The sequence below is a fragment of the Arachis ipaensis genome, chromosome B09, assembly GCF_000816755.2.
Source record: "Arachis ipaensis cultivar K30076 chromosome B09, Araip1.1, whole genome shotgun sequence".
Taxonomy (NCBI): Eukaryota; Viridiplantae; Streptophyta; class Magnoliopsida; order Fabales; family Fabaceae; genus Arachis; species Arachis ipaensis.
Genome location: NC_029793.2, coordinates 16,820,722 through 16,837,023, shown reverse-complemented (window position 1 = coordinate 16,837,023; position 16,302 = coordinate 16,820,722). Strand labels below are relative to the sequence as shown.

Below are 16,302 nucleotides of genomic sequence, written 5' to 3'. Positions count from 1 at the left end.
GACAAGCTGAACCAGAAACTGCAGTTGCTGAAAATTTAAGAGACAATTCCATTATGTCTCATGAATCTGAAGGAGATCCTGAAACCACCAGTTCCCTTAATCCCTTGGTGACTGAATCTGCCTCCAAGTCCACCAGACCTCGTGAATGGAGATTCTTGAAGAATTATCCTGAGGAATTTGTCATTGGGGACATCTCTCATGGAGTTAAAACTCGGTCTTCAACTAGAAAGGCAAGTGAATAGTCAATCGTTGCTCTTCTCTCTCAAATGGAGCCTAAGAATGTCAAGGAAGCCCTTGATGACCCTTCGTGGGTAAAGGCAATGGAGGATGAGCTTCATGAGTTTGAGAAGAACCAAGTTTGGACATTAGTTCCAAGGTCGAATGGAAAGAAAGTGACCGGCACCAAGTGGATATTTCAGAATAAGCTAGGAGAGGATGGTAGCATTGCAAGAAATAAAGCAAGGCTAGTGGCACAAGGATATGACCAAGAAGAAGGAATAGACTTTGATGAATCCTTTACCCCTGTTGTCCGAATGGAAGCCATAAGACTTCTATTAGCGTATGCTGCCTTTTGTGGTTTTAAATTATATCAAATGGATGTGAAATATGAATTCTTAAATGGTGTGATAGATAAAAAAGTGTATGTGAAGCAGCCACCGGGTTTTGAAAATAAAGAATTTTCCAACCATGTTTTCAAATTATCAAAAGCTCTCTATGGTTTGAGACAAGCTTCTAGAGCTTGGTATGAGAGACTTAGCACTTTTCTTTTGAAAAATGATTTTCAAAGAGGCACCACATACACAACTCTATTTATCAAGAACTCTAATGATTCTTTCATTATAGTCCAAATATATGTTGATGACATTATTTTTGGATCAGCCAATGAATCCCTTTGTACCGAATTTGGAAAACTCATGACAAGTGAATTCGATATGAGTATGATGGGTGAACTTAATTTTTTCCTTGGGCTACAAATTAAACAAACTGAAAATGGTATTTTCATTCATCAAGAGAAGTATGCCAAGGAACTAGTTAAGAAATTTGGTATGGAAAATACCAAACCCATGGGAGCTCCCATGCACCTTAATTCAAAATTAGATAAGGAAAAAATTGAGAAAGATGTAGATGAGACTAGGCATAGAGGAATGATTAGCTCTCTTATGTACTTAACTTTCTCTAGACCTGATATTGTGCAAAGTGTTGGAAGATGTTCAAGATTTCAATCAAAACCAAAAGAGTCTCATCTTTCTACAGTTAAGAGGATCATTAGATATGTTCATGGCACATCCAATTTTAGTCTTTGGTATCCTAAGATTGATGATTTTTCTGCAGTTGGTTATTGTGATGCAGATTTTGCCGGTGATAGAGTTGATCGAAGAAGTACATCAGGCTTATGTTGCTTTCTTGGAAAGTCTTTGAATGTTTGGTCAAGTAAGAAGTAGCCAACAGTGGCTTTATCCACTGCAGAGGCTGAGTATATAGCTGCTTCTTCTTGTTGTTCTCAGCTCATGTGGTTAAAAACACAGCTTGTTGATTACAAGTTAAATGCTGAAAATATTCCTTTGTTGTGTAATAATATGAGTGCCATTAATATTTCTAAAAATCTAATTTTTCACTCTAGGACTAAACATATTAAAGTGAGATTTCACTCAATAAGAGAACATGTTAAAAAAAAGGGATATTAGCATTCAATTTGTTAAATCAGAGGAGTAATTAGCAGATATTTTTACTAAACCACTAGCTAAGGACAGATTTTGCATGCTTAGGACTAGTCTAGGGATTTTAAGCTATGATTCATTGTTTGAAAGTTACTGATGTGTTTGTTGGAGTTTTTGTCTCATAAACAGGTATGAGACAATTCTGGGATATGAAGAACCTTCTCTAATCAGTGTTCTCTGGGCTTGTTGCACATGCAGAATAATCTGGGCTAACCTAAAAAATCAGAACATGGGTGGTCCTATATGTTTCCTTAATTCATACCACCTCTGGGCCCAATATGGATGATACATATTTTTGTTGTTTTTTTTTGGCTTGTGTGTTCAGTTTATTTTTTGTCATTTAGTCCAAAAAGGTTTAAAATTTTAAAATTAATTTCTATTTTAATTTTTTAATAAAATCAAATCTTTCTCTTTATGATGTCAAGTCCTTTCATGTCAAATTAGAAGTGATGCAGTTGCATGGTTTAAGAAATTTTTTTTTGGGTACAGTTACCAATACTTCTTCTTCTCCCTCCATAACTCCTCTAACCTTTCGGTTTCTCTCCACTACCTTTACTGCATCTCTTCCTTCAAAAATCAGAAACCAACCAAATAAGGAAGAAAACTGTTTCACAAAAGCTACCACGTGAAAAGATATACAAGCTTCCTGCAAAACAAAAACCCTCAACTTGCTCTCAAGACTGAACCTTTATTCCATCTCCTTCTCCTCCTACCTCACCTCCTCGGTCTAATCCCAATGGCTCGCACTAAGAACCCATCAAGGTTTCCTCCTTCAGCCAAGAAGACGCCACCACCGAAGGAACCTCCATCAAAACCTGGTTCGTCAAAGCCAAGTTCATCAAAGGGAAAACGCCTAGCTGTTACCGAACCTACCTCTGAGCCCACTCAACCTAAGACAAGGTCTGTTGTCTTGCGTTCTCAGAGAGGTAAACCTCGACTCCCTCTTAAATCAGTTTGAGAACTAGACATTGATCCCTTTGCACATAAATCCCATTTCATGACATCTCACTTCAACTATAACCCTTATAGATTTAAGTCTGCCATGAATAATGACTTTATGAAGGAGTTATTAAGTACCGTACCCTGTGTCTATCTTTTCTTGCTGATTTGCCAAACCTAAAAAAGAAAGGCTTTTCATTTGTTGAAAATTTGAAATTTTTAGACTGGAATCACCTTTTTAACATCAAAAAGCCTGTTTACCCACTTTTGGTCAAAGAGTTTTATGCTAACATGACATACCATGAAGGTAGTGTTTATTCTTATGTCAAGGACAGAGACATTGTGCTAAATAATGAAACCATCAGTGATTCACTGAAATACACTGATGTTGGGGCTTGTGCTTATACTTCTGTTAAGCGGGATGAAGGAGTTGGTATCTCTTTCAATGATGCTTTGGCTCATATCTGTGAACATGTTTCTCTGATTGATGGCATCACCCCCACTCATAAAGCCCTAGGATATGAACGTGCTCGATTGCACCGAATTGTCAACCACATCATACTTCCTCAAAGTGGTTCATATCAAAGGGTTTTTTATACTGACACTCTTGTTTTATATGTCCTGCTCATTAAAACAGAAATTTTATTTGCTTATTTGATGGTTAGATACATGTTTAACTCTGTTAGAAGTGAGAAAGACAAAGCCCTTCCTTATGAAATGTTTCTAACTTGTATTTTTGAGCATTTTGGTGTTGACTTGTTCAATAAGAATTATAAGAGAAATTATTCTCCTTTAAAATAATGGATTGGAGAGACTAATCTGTCTGATAAAAGTAATTCTTAAAAATTTTTAAAGAATAAAGTTTTATTAGAGAACTGATAAGGTGAGTAAGTTAGTTAGGTAGTTATGCTAGCTTAGCAGAGCTTGTTAGAATGGTTAAGAGTCTGTTATATATTTAGCTAAGACAATTACAATTAGTTACGTTACTTATGCTCTACACTAAAACTATAAAAGCCTCTCATGTTGGTCACTCACTAATCAATCATTCATAAACTCATTTTCTCATTCTCTAGAAATATCTCTCCCTCATCTCCCCCTCTCTTTCTCTCTCTCATCTATCATATATTACCTATTGATACCTTTCATGGTATCAGAGTTTCAAATCAGAAATGACAATACCAACGAATGTAGCAGCAACACTGCTGAATCAGAATGATGACAATAACAACAACACTAAAGAAGTTCACAGTTTTTCAACTCTAATTGCGATCAAGCTAGACGAAGAGAATTTTCTACCATAAAGGAACAAGCAAAAGCCACAATCGAAGTTCATGAACTAATGGATCACATTGAAGGAGTTAACGTTCCTCGCCAATACAATTCACCACAAGACAAGAGTGTTGGATGAAGCTCAGTAGAGTACAAAATGTGGAAAAGACAAGACGTGTTGCTGAAATCTTGACTTTTGGCATCAATGAGTGACTCGTTTACTGCAAGAATGGTAGAATGCATGTTTACACACTAGATCTGGGCACGATTACAGGTATTTTTTGCTTCTCAAGTCACGGCCAACATTCGTCAATTAAGGAGAAAATTAAGTAGCACAAAGAAAGAAGGATCTATGAATGATTATTTGCTGGAAATAAAAAAGAGTGTTGATGCATTAATTTCGGTTAGAGCACAAATGGATGAAGCTGCACATATTGAAGTAATCTTGGAAGGGATATCTGAAGACTATTGTTTGTTTATTACATCAATCAATGCAAGAGACAATCCAATTTCCGTAGGAGCTCTTGAGGCACTACTATTTGCTCAAGAAGAATGGTTCGAGAAATTCAAGAAAGCTTATCCGATTCAAGCAAATCTTGCTCAAGCTGGAAATCAATGAATATTTGAAAAAAGTAACAGTAGTAACTACAATTACAATAAATTAAGAAGAGGATATGGTAGAGGACACAGTCATAGAGGAAGCTTCCATGCTAGAGGAATATATAGATTCAACTCAAATAAGAGTTTTGGTCACGAAAGAGGTTAAGGAAGATCAAAATTCACATGCCAAGTGTGTGAAAAATCTGGCCATACAGCAATTGAATGTTAGCATAGATTCAACAGAAGCTTTGGAATAAATCAAGGTAGGCCTCAAGTAAACATGGCTATAGAAAATATTGCAGTAACTCCATCCACTGTGTATGACCCGAATTGGTATCCTGATTCGAGAGCAACTTATCATATGACACCAGAGACATCAAACTTTTTTGAATATGGAACCTACAATGGTAATAAACATGTGCTTGTAGGTAATGGTGATTCACTGCAGATCTTTAAAATTGGTAGTTCTTTAATAAAACCATTTTCATCAAATCGCTTCTTTAATTTACAAAGATTAGTGCATGTGCCTGATATAAAAAAGAACTTGTTAAGTGTTCATAAATTTGTTTGTGATAATAATGTTTGGGTTGAATTCTAGTCTAATATGTATTTGGTGAAATCATAGATTTCAAAGAGACTCTTCTCCAAGGAACAGTTAAAAAAGGTCTATACTCATTTGGTCCAGCTTGTATAAAGAGTCCAGTGAATAGTGTTGCTGCATTTAATATTAGTGTGACTAATTCATCTAATTTTTTACTATGGCACCTGAGATTGTGTCATCCTTCCCTTGATATACTGTTAAAATTTTTTAGAAGTCATAATATTTCTTTTACTCCCTCAAACTCTCTCTGTAATTCTTGCTGTCTAAGAAAGTCAAGTCAACTTTCTTTTCCTACTTCAAAAATTGAAATTAATTCCCCTCTAGAACTTGTATGCACTGATATATGGGTCCTGCCCCAGATTCTTCAATAAACGGAGCTAGATATTACTTGAACTTCATTTATGCTTTCTCTAAATTTACCTGGATTTATTTGTTATATAATCCATCTCATTTGCAAGCAGTCTTTGTACAATTCAAGAAAATAGTTAAACTTTAATTTAATGCTAAAATCAAATATGTTTAGTGTGATAATGCAAAAGAATACACAACTTTGGCAAGATTTTTGCAGATTGGAGGCATTGTTCCAAGATTTTTCTACCCTTATGTTCACCAACAAAATCAAGCAGCTGAATGAAAACACAAGCACATTACCACAATGGGGCTAACACTTCTTGCAGAGGTAGCTTTACTAATGAAGTTTTGGAGTGATGTGTTCATTATAGCAGCTCAGCTCATCAACCTTCTCCCAACCCTAGTGTTGAACTATCAGTCACCATATGAAAAGCTTCTTCACAAATAGCCCTCACTTGATACGTTAAAAATCTTTGGGTGTTTATGTTATCTCCATATAAGATCATACAACAAGCACAAACTTCAATTCCGATATGAATCATGTGTTTATCTTGTCCTTGCTACTAACTATAAAGGTTTTAAGTGTCTCACTAGTGATGGAAAGATCAACATTGCAAGAGATGTCAGATTTCAAGGAGATGTGTTTCTATACAAAGCTAATTCTTTTGGCTTTAACAACACTCAATTACCTTACACTCAATCTCTTAACTCCCAAGTACCTTAGATACCTACTCTCACCCCCATAGCCTCGATCTCCTCCTTTTCGTCTCTTTCCAAGTCCTCCACACTAAAATCCCATAGCCGAACCTATCTCTACTTCTACATCAACCTCTTCAACCTTATCTCATAAAGTTGTTGCACCTCCCAATCCTTAAGCCATTGATATACCAAAGCCGCAACCACTTCCTCCACCTACTCCTATTCGACCTTTTCTATATCAATCCACAATTCACCAAGCTCCCCACATTATACCTTCACTACCTCATTTTCCATTTATTCAACAACCACATCCACGACCGATTAATTATTATCCAATGATCACAAGGGCCAATAACGGTATCACAAAATCCAAAACTTTTCAAACACACATTTTCCAGGACTTTGAACCTAAGACTGCCAAACAAGTACTAGAAATTTTGCATTGGAGACAGGCCATGAATGATGAGTATGCTGCGCTAATACAAAATAGGACTTAGGTGTTAACTGCATTGCCTTAGGGAAGATTTGCTGTTGAAAGCAGATGGGTTTTTAGAATTAAACAAAATTCAGATGGTTTAATAAGCAAGTACAATGCATGCTTAGTAGTTCAAGGATTTATTCAATGACTAGGTGTTGACTTCAAAGAAACATTTAGCTATGGGATCAAACCAGTGAGAGTGAGAATTATTCTAACTCTGGCGCTCTCAAAAGGATAGGACATTAGGCAGCTCGATGATAAGAATGCATTCTTGCATAGTAATCTTCATGAATAATTTTACATGCAATAGCCTCAAGGGTTTGAGATTGGTGGCTCTCAGATAGTGTGCAAACTCACTCATTCTAGCTATGGTCTCAAACAGGCGCCCGGGACCTGGTTCACTAAGCTTTCTACTATTCTCATTTGACTTGGTTTAGAGCAACCAGATCTGATTCCTCGCTATTTGTCAAGAAATCGAAAGGTGAAGTACTCTTGTCTACATAAATGATATCATCCTCACTAGTTCTTCTTCTCAAGCAATCTGCAATGTAATCTAGCAATTGAACAAGGCCTTTTCTCTAAAAGGCATGGGTCATTTACACTTCTTTTTTGGAATTGAAGTAACTGGTTCCAATTCAGGTACTTTGGTGTTAACTCAAACAAAATACATTGGTGACATTCTCAAAAAGGCTGATATGAAAAATTGTAAAGTTGCTCCCATACCGATGACCTCAAATTTAAACCTCACAGGATGGTGATCTATTCAACAATCCCAGCCTTTATCATTCTATTATAGGATGTTTGCAGTATCTCACAATCACCAGGCCTAAATTGTCGTTCCCAGTCAACAAATTTTGTCAATTTATGAGGCTCCCAGATATTCTCATTGGAAAGCTGTCAAGAGAATTCTTAGATACTTACAAGGGACTCGATCACTTGATTTGCAATTACAACCGTACACCAATCTTCAGGTCACCGGGTACTCAAACTCAGACTGGGCCTTTAACATTAAAGATAAAAAGTCCATAGCAGGATACTGAGTTTACATAGGGAAGAATTTAATGTCTTGGAATTCCAAGAAGCAATAGTATGTCTCCAAGTCCAATACAAAAGCCGAATACAAAGGTATTTGTGCTGTTTTTGTTGAGTTGCTGTGGGCGAGGAAGCTCTTTGCTGAGATTCATATTGCTAGTCTACCCAAAGTCTACTGTGAGTCTGTGACAATTTGGGGGCTGTGCGAATTCAGTTTGGCACTCTAAATCCAACTATTTTGAAGTTGATTTAGGGTTTGTTAGGAATCATGTTGCTAAAGGGGATATTTCAGGTGCATCACATTTTTAGAGATGCCCAAGTTGCTGATGCCCAAGTTGCTGATATAATGATAAAAGTAGTCTTTTTAAGAAAATTTCATGAATTTTACAGTAAATTTAGAATTTGCGAAGCTCCAATCCTTCGTTTGAGGGGGAATGATAAAGTGAGTAAGTCAGTTAGGTAGTTACGCCAACTTGACAGAATTTATTAGAGTGGTTGAGAATCTATTATATTTAGCTAAGGTAGTTCCAATTAATTATGTTACTTAATTATGTTGTACACTAAGACTATAATAAGTCTCTCATGTTGATCAGTCACTAATCAATCATTTAGAATCCTCTCTCTCTACTATTTTTTGGTAATCTAAACTAAAATAAACAAACTTGTGAAGTATATGTTTCATGTATTGTTATTAGAGACTACTTTTATATATGTGCGATGATTTGCTTAAAATTCTCTTTTGCAATTGTTTTAATTTTTTATGTTATATAGGTGAACATATGAGATATTTTGTGCATAGAATATTAACATTTTCTATAACATTAAATAATAACATAAATTCAAAAAGACTCATAATATAGAATCTTAAACAAATAAAAAATATTTAGATATTATTTACCATTATTAAATTATCTGACATATAAAGCATTTTCAAACTTTTCCATCTCATCCTGATGAGGTTTGTGAGATTCAGCATTGCAACATTCTTGAATGCATTTTGTTCTCTTTACTGGATTATTATAGTGTTTTTGACATTGTATCATACACTCTATCATCATAGATGAAACATAATCATTCTAGAATACAATGTCATAAGATTCAGCAGCATTATTAGAACAAATTATAAATATTCCGGTTATCAACATTGTTCTTGCAAGTGTGGCATTATTCTTAGCCATAGGTCTCTCTCTCTCTCTCTCTCTCTCTCTCTCTTTTGTTAAATTATAATCAGCACTTAACCATAAAAAAGAAATTGAATGATTCTATATCATTAGATACAATCTCACACCATTAAAAACATCATTGATAGCTAATTGATGGCTAAAAACTACAAAATCTACTAGCCCCTAAACTTTTTTTTACAGATATAAAGAAAATAAAAACTTTTCATTAAACAAAAGCATTGTTTCAGAAAAGTTTATTATTCTGGTTAAGCTAGATTGCCTCTTGAACTCAACAATTTCAAAAGATAGTCATCTTATAGTAATGCTAATATTGAAACTATATATCTAGGTGCCGTTTGTGGTGGCAAAGTGGTGGCTATATTATTCTAAGCATCTTGCTAGAATCTTGATTTCTTCATCATGACCAGGAAAATTTGAGATTTTCTACACAAAAAGTAAATAATTATTTTTAATTACAAAAAATTTGTACGTTGATAAAAATTAACCATAAAAAATAAAATTACTATTTTTTATCTATAAAATATAAATTTTGTTTGACAAATTACCTACTTCTTTTTAAATAATAGTTACATAAATGATACTAATATTTTTTTTTCTTAATCACTTACGTAAAAGATTTTACTTCTTCACTCACATGTTAACCATAGAAGATTTCTTACTCGCTCATTTATATAAATGACACTAATATATATTTTTTTAAACTCATTAATACTCATTAAAAAAAATAGAAGAAGCTAAGCTTTGCTCAGTAAATATTTTCATTCATGGAACTTAATTATATCTATGTTACATATGCTTGTTTTTATATAGACAAAAATTTCTAATAAATTAAATAATAGTTCTTAATAACTAAATTATTCCTAATCATATATCTGGCTATACTATCTATACAAGATTACAAGGTTCTAGTGCGACAAATTGGAATGATCATTATGGAAAATGTGAACAAATGATCACATAGAATATTAAACGAGTAAAAGTTACCACTTATCATTATAAACAAAGAATTTAATTTTGATGTACTTGATGTACTTTCCATATAAAATAATTTTATATATATATATATTTAATTATGTAACACTATATTATCAAAATTAAACTAAAAAAACACTTTTCATTAAACAAATATTTATTATTCTGGTTAAGCTAGATTGCCTCTTGAATTCAACAATTTCAAAACATAGTGATCCTATAGTAATGCTATTTGGTTGTCAAACAATATTAAAATTGAAAACTATATATAGATTATAAAGGAGTGAAAGAATAATATAATTGAAAATGTAATATCAATGTAAATTGCCCTATGCAATGATATTGAGGACAAAGAAAAATGTCATAACTATTTTTAATTAAAGTTACATTAGATACAATAAAAGTAACGTAAGCTATTGTTCTAAGCATCCTGCTAGAATTCTGATCTCTGTGAGTAAACAAAATTAATTTTAATAATTAAGTAACTTGGTTTGAATTAAAAGAAATATATAAAACTTTTAAAGGGGATCTCAATTACATTGTAATGAATTCAAAATCAATTTAGAATGAAAGATGAAAATTTTCAAAAAAGTGTGACATATTTAAAGACGATAATTCATAATCAAATATTTCAACTTTAATTTACTTACCACTCATATAAATTTGCAACTTCTAATACGCATGTTGATTTGACAAGTTATTAAGTTGATCAACATGACAAGTTGATAAGCTTAAGAAATGATATTTTTCTTCTATACCACCATAGAAATAGTATAAATAGGTGGTTAGGTTTAAACTAGTATATGAAATTTTTATGAATTATAGTAAGAGTTGTTGGGGGGCTAGTAAATTGATGTTGTGTTTTTATATTTATTTGCAATCAACCTCTTTTAAAGTGAAGGAGTTCATAAAGAAAAAGTGAAGAATTAATCACTCTTTAATACAGACAATAAAATTCACATGTAAAAATAGTTATAAATTTAATAATAATTAAATTCGATATTTTTTTTTTCTGTAATGTTGATATTTTCTCTTTATATTTAGATTGAGCTTGAGCGTTTACACTATTTAATTTAGTATTTTTAGTATAATTGAGGCTTAATTTTTTATGGAATATCACAAATTACTACACTTTATATATCTTTGTGTAAGAAATTTAGTCTGGGTAGGGTAATTATAAGTATATTGCACTTCTCCTCGATAATTTGATGAGTTATAACTATAGTAGCTTCTTGTATGACAGTGATGAGCTTGCATTAAGTTTGATTTAATTAATAAGACAGGGCCTTCTCTTCTCATCTTCCTCTATGCTATCTTTAAAAGTATATGGTAATGTGAATTGGAGAAGTTGTGTCGAGACTAGTGTTAAATAGTAAATGTGAGTAGTATAACTATAAAGAATGGTTCTACATTGAAAAAGATATACTTATGAAGAATTTATAAAATAAAAAACTCATAAATTTAAGGTCTTAAAGTTTTGACTTAAATATGATATTTTTTCTTTTAATATTCTCCTATTTGGTTTTCTCTAAGATATTTTCAGTGGTGGAGAACTTCACACGATGGCTTCACAGCTCAGAGGAGTACCACTGTATTTTCTGATAGTAGTGCTGCAATCCACATTGCTTTGAACCTAACCTTCCATGAGAGAATGAAGCATATTGAGATGGACCGTCACTTCACACGACAATTAATGCAGCCTGCTTTGTTTAAATCATAGACATCTTCTTCCCTTCCATTTGTGATATAAGGATTTAAAAATAGGAATTTTGAGTAGTGTATTCATTAATGAATTGAAATAGTATTTCAGTATAGATACAGAAACAAGTTAATATACATATTTTTGTATACTTAGAGTCAAAGACTATAGACAATGAGTGTTACTCATGATTTTATTATTCATTTATTATTGTTATCTCTTCCTGTTTGAACAAGTCCACTCTTGTTGCTTGTGCTTATGTCATGGATGACAACATTGTTAAATAATTGGAGGGTGCTTCTTATCTTAGAATTCAAAGTTCTTTGAACCTCTCAGGCCAGGTTATATCTGTTGGCTGGATCTACTATATAACAAGCACTATCTTATTATTCTGCACACTAACTGTTTGATAAAATGTTGCATCGATCAATTTGGTAACAACTATCATTTCAGGTTTGAAACAAAGTTTGTCAAATGTTTCTTTTATTTTCCATGTTTTAATTTGTGGCAACTTTGATCTCAATTCAGTAGATGTACATATTTATGCTTCCTAATTGTGATATTGAATGGTGTAGAAGCAAACTGAGGCAGACAAGGTGCACTTCTTTATCTCCAATGGCATCTTCCAAAGCTTTCCAAATAAAACTTGTTGTATTTGTTGGTCTCTTGTTTGTCTCAAATTTAAGGGCATGGAAGAAAATATGATATCTGAAAATTCTTATTCATATACTGATAAAACTTTAACTTTCCGAGCTCCTCAAATAAAATATGATGTCTTTGTTAGCTTTAGAGGCACAGATATTCGCCAAGGTTTGCTGAGTCATTTGATTAAGGAATTTCATCGAAAACAAATTTTTGCCTTTGTTGATGACAAACTTGAGAGGGGAGATGACATATCACAGGCACTTTTTGGAGCAATAGAAAAGTCGCTGATTTCATTGGTGATATTCTCACAAGACTATGTTTCTTCGAGATGGTGTTTAGAAGAACTTGTGAAAATAGTCGAGTGTAGAGAAAAAGATGGACAAACCGTAATACCTGTTTTTTACAAAGTAGATCCATCAGATGTACGATATCAAAAGGGCACCTTTGCAAATGTGTTCGCTGAACACGAGGAAAGGTATGATATGATCAAGGTGCAAAACTGGAGAACTGCTTTGAAAAATTCTGCTGATTTATCAGGATTTCACTCGACAAATTTTAGGTAAGTCTTTTCCTGCTTTTTTACATAGTTATATGCATCTACCTTGTAAGCAGTTATTGCATAAGTCTGGAGATTAACAATTGAAATGTAAATTGATTGTATATTAGGTAAGTCAATGATACATTGAATGATGATAATGTGATATATGTATGGCCTTGTGTGTACATGTAATTTTCTTTTACTTTGTAGTTCTGAATTTCACCTGTAGAAGCACATAGTAAAGTTAGTCTTCTCTAGGTTCATATTCATGAAGCTTTTAGATTGCTAATAAAAGAAAACAAAGGTTCCAAACTTCCAAATTAATAATAAATGTATATTTTCTTTTCCTTTGTTGTTGTATAGGAATGATGCTCAGCTTGTTGATCAGATTGTTGATTTTATATCATCAAGATTAAATGACATGCATCAGGTTAAATCAAAAGGACTTGTTGGAATTCACAAACCAATTGCACAGTTAAGAGTCGTTGATGCTCAAAGAATCCGAAGATGTACGTGTTATTGGAATTTGGGGTTTGGGCGGTATTGGTAAGACAACCATTGCAGAAGAAGTATACAACAGAATGTGTGCCGAATTTGAATCTTGTTGTTTCTTGGCAAATGTAAGAAAAGAGTCAGAAAGAGATGGAATAATGTCTTTGAAGAAGAAACTCTTTTCTACACTATTGAATGAACAAAATTTGAGAATTGACTTACCAAAGGGATTGCCTGATTATGTTGAGAAAAGGCTTGGGCGCATGAAGGTTCTCATTGTTCTAGATGATGTGAATGATTCTGACCAGTTAGAAACTTTAATTGGAGCTCATGATTGGTTTGGATTAGGCAGTAGAATCATTATAACAACTAGAGATAAGCAAGTGCTAGTTGGAGAAGCTGAAGAGATATACCAAGTTGAGGAATTGGATTGTGATGAATCTCTTGAACTCTTCATTCTAAATGCCTTCAAACAAAACCAGTTTGAAATGGAGTATTGTGAGCTGTCAAGGAGGGTGGTCAGGTATGCCAAAGGCATTCCATTAGTTGTTAAAGTTTTGGCTCAACTTCTTCGTGGCAAACGAAAGGATATATGGGAAAGTCAATTGGAGAAACTTAAAAGAATGCCTAATAAGAAAGTTCATGATATAATGCGGCTGAGCTATGACGATCTTGATCGTCAAGAGAAACAGATTTTCTTAGACATTGCCTGTTTTTTCAATGGATTGAAGCTCAAGTTGGAATACATAAACGTTTTACTGAAAGACCAAGATTATGCAGTGGCTGCTGGGATGGAAAGGCTGAAAGATAAGGCTCTTATAATTATTTCTGAGCACAATATTGTATCTATGCATGATATTATTCAAGAAATGGCTTGGGAGATCATTAAAGATGGCTCTGCTGAATACCCTGGAAATCAACTTCGGTTATGGGATTCTCACGACATATATCAAGTATTGAAAAACAACAGGGTAAAACTCAAAAGTTTGGTTATTTATTTATTTCTGGGGAAAATAGACTTTTAATGTTGTTTGAAATTTCTATACTTCTTTGTTGATAGGGGAGTGAGGCCATTAGAAGCATATCCTTCAACTTTTCAGCAATTAAGGACCTTCAGTTAAGCCAAGAAGTCTTTGCTAAGATGAGCAAACTACGATTTCTAAATTTCTACAGCAACATATCTCAAGAGGCCACGTATAGTTCTGATGGACTTCCATCTTCGTGGAACAAAGGCCTGTGTCTTCCTCAAGAACTTGATTCTTTGTCAAATGAACTAAGATACCTTAGTTGGATGCATTACCCTTTGGATTCCTTGCCAACCAACTTTTCTGCAGAAAATCTAGTAATATTGGACTTGTCCTTCAACCGAATGGAAAAACTTTGGTGTGGGGTGAAGGTAAGTTGTATATATTTGTGTCCTATTGTATGAAATTTCCATTTCATATATACTTTAATTAGCTGTTTGATTCTTTTTTAAAATTGTTCTAATTGGTGCAGAATCTGGTAAATTTAAGGATCCTTAGATTATATAATTCCTTACACCTGACCATGCTGCCAGACTTGTCGAAAGCCAGAAACCTTGAAATACTAGTTATTCGCAAGAGTTTCAGTTTCCTTTATGTACATCCATCTGTTTTTTGTCTCAACAAGCTTGAGATATTGGATCTAGGAGGGTGCGTTTCCCTTAGGCAGCTCCGAAGCTATATCCATTTGAGCTCTCTCCGTTCTCTCTCTCTTGCCGGCTGCGTAAGGCTACAGGACTTCTCAGTTACCTCAGAGAATCTGGAAGATTTGAACTTAGAGCTCACAGGTATCCAACAACTACCGACATCCTTTGGGCGCCAAAGCAAACTCGAAACATTACATCTAGGATTGTCTGATATTCAGAGCATTCCTGAAACCATCAAGAATCTCACAAGGTTCAAGTATCTTAGCATCAAATATTGTTGGAACCTGAGGGATTTACCAGAGCTTCCCCCATCTCTTGAGTATCTAGATGCCACCGGATGCGCATCACTCAAGACAGTGTTGTTTCCATCATCGGCTGCCTTGCAGCTTAAGGAAAACAGGAAAAGCATTTTGTTCTGGAATTGCTTGAAATTGGATCAACACTCCCTTGGGGCTATTGAATTGAATGCACGAATCAACCTCATGAAATTTGCATACCAGCATTTATCAGCATTAACACATGACTACTATAAAGATAATGACAATGAAGCCATCTATGTGTATCCAGGAAGCAATGTTCCAAAGTGGTTGGAGTATAGAACATCACATGATTATGTAAATGTTGATATCTCTTCTTCGGCTGCGCCACATTCCCCTTCGTTGGGCTTCATATTTTGCTTCATTGTTCCACGAATCCTCTCGGATGGTTCTACTTTCAGGTTTACCATAAGTGTTGGTGAAGATGAAGGAAACAATGTCAAATTTTACTTGAAGAAACCACTTGAAAAAATTGTTTCAGATCATGTGTTTCTCGTGTATGATCACCGGCTTACTCACTTCCTTAATAGCAGAAGCAATGTTGAAGTTCAACAGAGGCTTAAAATTAAGGTTGCGGTGGTGACACAGACAGGTAAATCAGATTATGTGCCTCTGAAGCTAAAAGGGTTTGGGATCAGTCCAATAAAAGCATCAGAATATCAAAATTTCATTCAGAAAATGGAATTGGTTGATAAGAGGACGAAAAGAGCTGGTTCAGTTACTTTGGTTGGAAATACTTCACTTGAAAGATTTTGCTTCCAAGACCAGAAAACTTACTTTGACTTCATTCAAGAAATCAACTACGTTGATGGTTGTTGGAAATTCAAACACCATCAATTCACTAATTATTCATATAGGTATTTTATTTGATTTTAGGTGCATTAATAAATAGTTTTATGTTTGAAAAGAGTTTTTGAGGATGTATTATGTGATTGTATTTTGTTTTATTATCCGTAGATAAATTAGACATTTAAATCTCTTGTATTAGAGAACTACACTATAATTAGATATAGAGAAAAAAAACTCAGACATATATTTTTCCTAGTATAATATGCTTCTCTCTTCTCTTATAAACATAGTTGTTTACAGAGCTGCGCAT

General features: G+C 33.9%; 1 pseudogene; it reads left to right on the top strand.

Moving 5' to 3' along the window:
• Nucleotides 11,317-16,253, top strand: LOC107618313 (annotated as a pseudogene).